A 7,786-nucleotide genomic window follows, 5' to 3' on the forward strand; every position below is an offset into this window, starting at 1 on the left:
CAAAGACAGAAGAGGAAGAAAAGACCAAAATGGATGTCAGAAGAAACTCTGAAGATTGCACTGGAGGGCAGAGAAGCCAAAGCACAAGGAAGAATTTAAGACACTAAAGAGTTGAATAGAAGATTTCAAAAGGCAGCACGACATGGCAAAATATTACAATGAAAAGTGCAAGGAGTTGGAGTCAGAAAATCAAAAGGGCCTAACTCGCTCAGCATTTCTTAAGCTCAAGGAACTGAAGAACAAATTCAAACCCCGAGTTGCTATAATCAAGGATACTTTTCGCAGAATATCCAGGAAGTTTTAAAAGAAGATTAAAAGAATATACTGAGTCTCTGTGTCGAAAGGCATTGGCAGACACAGAAGAATTTAATAAAAGAACATAAGCAAGAGCCTATGGTGATGAAGGCAATAGTTCAAGTTGCTTTGAAGGAAATAGCAAAAAATAAGGCCCAGGAATAGATGGTATACCAATTGACATATTTCAGCTAACAGATGCTGCCCTGGATGTGCTCACGAAGTTGTGTCAAGAAATATGAAGAACAGATTAGAAGTGATATATGATTGAGTATTATGGCTAGCACATGAATCCAGAATTAAGGTTGCATAGAGAAGTGTACTCGGGGTGGGGGGTAGGGGGAAGGGACGTGGGAATTGTACACTAATGAAGGAATATTTTTTTCCTTTTTTTTTTTCTCTCTTCGGAGGGGTAAGTGAGCTGGTGGGGAGGGGTGGGCAAGGAAAATTGCGGCAATGAATGAATGGAAATCCAAAACCTCTGTAAAAAAAAAAAAATTTTTTTAAAAAATGTAGAACAACCACTTGGCCAACTGACTGGAAGAGATCTAAATCTGTTCCCATCCCAAAGACAGGTGACCCAACAGAGTGTGGAAACTATAGAACAATCTCATTGATTTCACATGCAAGCAAGAGTCTACGAAGATTATCCAAAAACGACTAGAACAGCACATCAGCAGAGAACTGCCAGAAGTCCAGAATGGGTTTAGAAGGGGTTATGGTACTAGGGATATTGTAGCTGATGTTAGATGGATCTTAGCTGAGAGCAGGGAATACCAAAGGAATGTCTATCTGTGTTTCATTGACTATGTGTGGATCATAAAATCTGTGTCTGACTCTTAGAATAATGGGAATCCCAGAACACTTGATCGTTCTAATGCAAAACCTATACTTGGACCAAGGGGCAGTCATCAGAACAGACCAAGGGAACACTGCATGGTTCAAAATTGGGAAAGGTGTACGCCAGGGATGTGTCCTATCTCCATACCTTTTCAACCTGTATACAGAACAGATTTTTTGGGAGGCTGGGCTCTATGAAGAGAAATGTGGGGTCAAGATTGGTGGAAGATCTATCAACAATCTGTGTTATGCAGATGATACAACCCTGCTTCCTGAAACTGAGGAAGACCTGAAGCGCTTGCTGCAGAGGGTCAAGGACTGCAGCCTCCAGTATGGATTGAAGCTTAATATCGAGAAGACAAAGATTCTCACCACTGGGCCAACTGGCAGCATCAGGATGGATGGTGAAGAGATTGAGATTGTTAAGAACTTTAGTTTGCTTGGCTTCACAGTCAACACTCTTGGCCAGGAAATTAAAAGGCATATTGCCATGGGAAAGTCTGCTGTTAGGGACCTCTCCAAAGTACTGAAGAGCAATGGTGTCTCTCTGGAGACTAAGGTGCGCCTGATACAGGCCATGGTCTTTGCAATCACTTGTTATGCATCAGAGAGTTGGACAATGACCAAGGAGGATAGAAGAAGAATTGATGCCTTTGAGCTGTGGTGCTGGAGAAGAGTATTGAGAATACTATGGACTGCTAGGAAAACAAACAGATTTGTCCTGGAAAGGGTTAAACCGGGTGGCTCCTTGGAGGCAAGGATTCTGAGGCTTCATCTAACATACTTTGGACATGTTGTGAGGAGAGACCGGTCCTTGGAGAAGGACATCATGCTTGGGAGGGTGGAGGGACAATGCAGGGACAGTGCAGGAAAGGAAGGACCTCTATGAGGTGGATTGATTCAGTGACTGGGATAATCAGGATGGGAATGTCAGAGACAGTGCGACTGGCACAGGACAGAGCAGAGTTTAGGGCTGTTGTACATAGGGTCACTATGAGTTGCAAGCGACATAATGGCATGTAACAACAATAACAATTACATAGGATAATACTTCTGTTATTAATTTTAAAATAGTATTGCATTTATGACTCATGTGACTTGAACTAAAACATTTTTAATAATTTAAGTATGGATGGTGAAGAGATTGAGATAGTTAATAGTTTTAGTTTACTTGGCTCCACAGTCAATACTCTTGATAACAGCAGCCAGAAAATCAGGAGACAAATTGCTTTGAGAAAGTCAGCTGTGAGGGACCTCTCAAGAGTACTGAAGAGCAATGACATCAGGGTGGAGACTAAGGTGCGCCTGATCTGGGCTACAGTCTTCACAATTACATGCTATGCATCAGAGAGTTGAACAGTGAATAGGGATGAAAGAAAAAGAATTGATGTCTTTGAGGTGTGGTGCTGGAGAATAGTGTTGAATATACCATGGAGTGCTAGGAGAACAAATAGGTTTACCCTGGAGAGGGTGAAATCAGGCTTCTCCTTGGAGTCAAGGATTCTTATACTTTGTCTGACATAATTTGGGCATGTTGCAACGAGTGACTGGTCCTTGGAGAGGGACATCATGTTTGGGAGAGTGGAGGGACAGTGCGGGAGAGAAAGACCCTCAATTAGATGGATTGATTGTGTTAGTGGAGTGGTAGGAATGAATGTGTTTGAGACAGTAAGGTTGGCACAGGATAGAGCAGCGTTTAGGGCTCTTGTACATAGGGTTACTATGACTTGCAAGTCACTCAATTACACATAAAAACAACAATAAGACCACTTAAGTAATTATAACATGCTAAGAGAATGTTATGTATATTAATTTCTAAAAATATTATAGAAACACATTATTGATAGTGGTTGAAAAGATGTATATTTTAACATTTCATTTGAGTATATTTGAGAGGTTTTAATTTCTTCTTAATTCAAAGTAGCAGACCCATTTAAATATTGCACTTTCTGAAATAATGATTTGCTTCTTTCACAACTTCTTCCTAAAAAGCAAATGGTATGCCAAAATTCCAACTTTTAAAATTTGTTCTTTAGAAGTAACAAAGTTAACAAGTTAACAAATGTTTGGCTACACCGGGAATATCAACTCCTTTTATTGAAAATATGCACCAAAATTATTTGATGGTATACCTATAAATGTTTTTTCTTTTCTAATAATTTGATAAAATTGAGCTCAAATCGAAAATATATTTTATTCTAACAATAAAAAATTAATAATTTTATAAAATGAAAAGTAAGAGTTTAAGAATACACATACATAAGTTTATAAGCTTATTATAATGCTTGAAAAGTAGAGAGTGAAAGAGAGGAAGACCCTCAATTAGCTAGACTGACAGAACTTCTGCAGCCATGGGCTTGAGCATGGCAGTAAATCGGGAGGGTGGGGGAGGAGAGGAAAAGGTTTCCATCTGTTGTCCACAGGGTTGCTGTGAGTCATAGTTGACACAACAGCACCTAACAACTGCAATCTTTATTATGTCAACTAAATATATGGAAAATAAGCCAGCTGGATTGATTTTTTTCTGCTAAACAATTATTGAACAATCACTATCTATGTTTTAGATACTGTAAAAAGTGTCAAGCATGAAAAGCCTAATTGTTATAATCTCTATTTTTAGACAGATATAGAAAATTTTACTGACATAAAATGTCAAAATAGAACTTGCATTGTAGCCAGAGAGAAAATGGCTCATTTAATAGTCCCTTACCATTATAATATTAGAAGAAAAAATTATGAAGTCTAATGGAATTTCTAGTAAAGAGAATCTGAGAACATTGCTTTGAAATTTCTAGGCACTATCATATAAAAAATGAAAATTTGAGGATACATATTTAAGTCTAGAGAGAGCTAAATGACAATTATATACTGAATTCTAAGGAAGCCTATGTATGCTATGTCATGGGCACACATCAGAAATCTCATTATACATGATATTGTAATCATGTCTGGATAGTGATGTCATGTACCTACCCTTCATGTAAGCCAACACTGGTGAACTATTTTCTCCGCAAAACTTATTAGCCCATACTACTTTGAATCAACATCCAATTACCTGCTTAAAAGTATTATGCCTGTTTCACAATATACCTGTAGTAATTGTTGAAAATAAATTGAACAGATAGAAAAACGTAGTTCATAATATGTACTGGAGTTTGACAATACTAAAGTTCTTCAGACCACTGAAATTATTGATGATAAAGGACCCACCATTGATTTTTTAGGGCTGTAAGTAACAATGGAAGAAACTGGAAATCGATGATATTTAAGAACAGAACATCGAAAAGAATTAATAAAACAAATGTTCATGTAAATAGTAAGCAATGTTATCATATAATATTCATCTATGAGCTTGATTCCATGGAAAACAATTCTTTTCCTTTACTCTACTGTACCCTAACCACTTTAAGGTAGATTAAAACGTGCTCAAAATTGACTCATAGTTGACCAGCCAGAGGGTTTCCTGAGGTTATAAATGCACAGAAGGAGATTATCTTTCCTTCTGCTGTGGAGTCACTGTTCAATTTGAACTGCTAAAGAGGTGCTTAGCTTAGCAATACAACTATGAATTATGCTACCAGCACTCCTGTTTAAAAAAAAACATAAACCAGATTATTATTAAAGTACCTTGAAAATGAATGCTCTTACTAGTTTTAATCATTGAGAAAATATGTAGTGTTTTAAACAAAATGTAGCTTAGAAGACCAATCACTTTTTAATCATAATGTTATGATAAATCATAGCAAAGAAAACAGACCATTTTCATTTTAAGATATTATTTTCATTTCACTATAAGTCGTATGCTGATAGGCCTTGTATGGGAACATGGATGGATTCTAGTGAAGGAGTATTTAAGCAATTTAGCATTTTTTTATGTAATTCTGTAACTCTAAGCCATCCTAGAGACTTGGGAAATACATACGGAGACAAATTCTTTTGTCTATAATTCAGTATAAAGAGGCATGCTCTTATTTTCTCTCTCTCTCTCTCTTTTTTTTACCACATATTAAGTGCTTTATTTTTTTTTTTTTCTTATTAAGTGCCTTTGGTACATAGAAAAAAGACTTCTAACACACTGTTACTCTTGGCTTTCATTGTTCCTGTGTCTTGAGCATGTTGGTCCAGAATCTAGACAGGCAAAGCTGACTGTTAATTAGCTCCCCTTATGCTTAAATATATCCCAAAGAAATTAGGGTCAATTTTGAATCAAGATCAAAACAAACATGAATATCTGTCCTATGTTTGAAGAAGCAAAATGCAGCCTTAGCATTAGAGAGTTGTTGGATGTGGGAAGAGAAAGAGAGTGAGTCTTGGAGGAAAAGAAACATGCCCACGATTTATAGCCCTACACACTATCAAAGAAATGGTGAAGCTGCAGTTTCTGTAAACCTTGTACCTCTAAGTTTATGAGGATGAGACGTTAAGTTCAGTTAAGAGTTCATTAAATCTAAATTGGACCTAGAGAAGCTGCAGAGTGTTCTACTTAGTTTGATTACAATATTAAATACTTATACGGAGTACTCCATTGCTTTATTGGAAATTGTCATGGATCGAATTTTGTCACAGAACGATTGTGTATGTAATGTTGTAATGTGGATATAAAGATCCCCACAATCTGACAAATCAAACAATTCTAAGAGTAGAATGTTGTCGTTATGTGCCAAATCAAGTCGACTCTGATTCATAGGGACCCCATGTACCTCTGAACTCTATTCTGAACCAAATTCATCATCTCTGACATATCCACTCCACGACCCAAGTCAATGACATTCAGGGTCATTTTCTCTTGCATTGCCTCTCCACCCTTCCAAACATGATATCCCTCTCCAAGGACTGGCCTCTCCTTGCAACATCAGTTTATGGTGATGAAGGAGGACGCTCAAGCTGTTCTGATTGAATTGGCAAAAAAGAAGGCCCCAGGAATTGATGGTATACCAATTGACATATTTCAGTAAACAGATGCTGCCCTGGATGCATTGATCAGATTGTATCAAGAAATCTGGAGAAAAACCACTTGGCCAAAGAACTGGAAGAGATTCCTATTTATTTCCATTAAAAACAAACAAACAAACAAAAGTTGACTTGGCAGAATATAGCAATTATCAAACAGTATCATTATTATCACATGAAAGACAGATCCTGCTGAAAATCATGCACAAACAACTGGAATATCATATTAACAGAGAACTGCCAGATGTGTAGGCTGGGTTTAAAGAGGCCATGGTACTAGGGATATTATAGCCAATGTTAGAGGAAACTTAGCTGAAAACAGAGAGAACCAGAGGAATGTCTCTTTCTGTTTCAATGACTATGCAAAGACATTTAACTGTGCACATTATAACAAACTGGCTGACTCTGAGAAGAAAGGGAATCCCAGAACACTTGATCATGTTCATGCAAATCCTTTACTTGGACCAGGAGGCAGTCCTCAGTATAGAGCAAGGAAACACTGCATGGTTCAAAATCAGGGATTAATTACAACAGGTATTACGATAGGTATGCATCCTATTTCCACACCTCTTCAATCTGTATACAGAACAAATCATCTAGGAGGCTGGGCCCTATGAAGAGGAATGTGGCATCAGGATTGGAGGAAGAATCATTAACAACCTGCATTATGCAGATGACACAACCCTGCTTACTGAAAATGAGGAGCATCTAAAGTATTTGCTGCTGCAGATGGTCAATGCCTGAAGTCTTCTATATGGATTGAAGATCAAAGTCAAGAAAACAAAGAATGGAATGCAACACCCTTAATCCTCTTATTATTGTTGTTATGTGTCATTGAGTCACCTGTGACTCATAGTGACCCTGTGTACAACATCCCTAAACTCTGCTTAATTCTGTGCCATTCTTATTGCCTCTGACACACCTACCTCTATTACCCCAGTCACAGAATTGATCCATCTCATTGAGGGTCTTCCTCTCCTGTGCTGGCCCATCAGCCTCACAAGCATGACGTCCCTCTCCAAGGACTGGTCCCTCCTTGCAACATGTCCAAAGAACGTCAAACAAAGCTTCAGAATCCTTGGCTCCAAGGAGCAGCCTGGTTTAACCCTCTCCAGTACAAATCTGTTTGTTCTCCTGGCAGTCCATGGTATATTCAACACTCTTCTCCAGCACCACAGCCCAAAGGCATCAATTCTTCTTCTGTCATCCCTAGTCATTGTCCAGCTCTCTGATGCATAGCAAGTAATTGCAAAGATTACAGCCTTGATTTTAGAGAATGGACCTTTCCCTAAGAAGTGGTAACCCTTTTTATCTTGCAAAAAATAAGAGATAAAAGGAGAGAAGACTGAGGAGAGATGAGGGCTTAAGTACTACCAGGAAAGAGCCCAAGAGTGCACCATGTCCTTTGGAGCAAGGTCCTTGTGTTGAGAAATAAATTTGACATTTGTCAAACAAATAATTTTATGAATCATGTCCTAGAAATATCTTCCATCTCTATATATTTACATATGTGCTTGGATTGTCTAGAAAGCCCTGCCTAATACATTCACATTTTTCCAACCTTTATTACAAAGATGTGAACATTCATAAACACTTATCAATATTTATATTTTCCCTCTTTATCTCATTTGTGTAAAAGAATTAAAGGAAAGATATTCACCAATAAATCTTAATTTCACCACTATATATAATGAGAATTATG

The sequence above is a fragment of the Elephantulus edwardii genome, unplaced genomic scaffold, assembly GCF_000299155.1.
Source record: "Elephantulus edwardii isolate Elephantulus edwardi_28Jun2011 unplaced genomic scaffold, EleEdw1.0 scaffold00081, whole genome shotgun sequence".
In the NCBI taxonomy this organism is placed as follows: Eukaryota; Metazoa; Chordata; class Mammalia; order Macroscelidea; family Macroscelididae; genus Elephantulus; species Elephantulus edwardii.